Source organism: Trichechus manatus, unplaced genomic scaffold (genome assembly GCF_000243295.1).
Source record: "Trichechus manatus latirostris isolate Lorelei unplaced genomic scaffold, TriManLat1.0 scaffold00110, whole genome shotgun sequence".
NCBI lineage: Eukaryota > Metazoa > Chordata > Mammalia > Sirenia > Trichechidae > Trichechus > Trichechus manatus.
The window spans coordinates 8,470,120-8,471,241 of NW_004444046.1; positions in this window are offsets into that span (position 1 = coordinate 8,470,120).

A 1,122-nucleotide genomic window follows, 5' to 3' on the forward strand; every position below is an offset into this window, starting at 1 on the left:
AGCCCCTCCAACATTTGTTATTTCCAGTGTTTTTGATTTGTGCCAGTAATGCCGGGGTGAGATGGTATCTCAGTGTGGTTTTAATCTGCATTTCTCTAATGGCTAGTGATCGCAAGCATTTCCTCATGTGTCTGTTGGCCATTTGAGTGTCTTCTTTGGTGAAGTGTCTGTTCATTTCCTTTGCCCATTTTATAATAGGATTATTTGTCTTTTTGTTGTAGAGGTGTTAGATTTTCTTGTAGATTATGGAGATTAGACCTTTATCTGACTTCTACTGTCCAAAAATTTTTTCCCAGTCTGTAGGTTTGCTTTTTACTCTTTTGGTGAAGTCTTTTGAAGAGCATAGGTGTTTGATTTTTAGAGGATCGCAGTTATCAAGCTTATCTATCGGGGTTTGTGCGTTGATGGTCATGGTTTCTATCCTGTTAATACCATGTATTAAGGACTGTAGTGTTGGTCCAATTTTTTCTTTTATGAACTTTATTGTTTTAGGCTTTATATTCAGGTCTTTGATCCATTTTGAAGTACTTTTTGTATACGGTGTGAGGTATGGGTCCTGTTTCATTTTTTTGCAGATGGATATCCAGTTTTGCCAGCACCATTTGTTAAAAAGACTATCTTTTCCCCGTTTGGTGGACTTTGGGCCCTTGTCAAAGATCAGGTGCCCATAGGTGGATGGATTTACATCTGGGTTCTCAATTCTGTTCCGTTGGTCAATGTTTCTGTCATTGGACCAGTACCAGGCTGTTTTGACTACTGTAGCTATACAGTAGGTTCTGAAGTCAGGTAGTGTGAGTCCTCCAACTTAATTCTTCTTCAGTAGTGCTTTACTTATTCGGGGCTTCTTCCCTTTCCATATAAACTTAATCATTAGTTTTTCCATCTCTTTGAAGAATGTTGTTGGTATTTGGTTCAGGATTGCCTTGTATTTGAAAATTGCTTTGGGTAGAATTGTCATTTTCACAATGTTGAGTCTACCTACCCATGAGCATGGTATGTTTTTCCATTTATATAGATCCCTTTGGGTTTCATGCGGTAGTGTTTTGTAGTTTTCTTTGTATAGGTCTTTTACATCCCTGGTCAGATTTATTCCTAAGTATTTTATCTTTTGAGGGGCTGTTG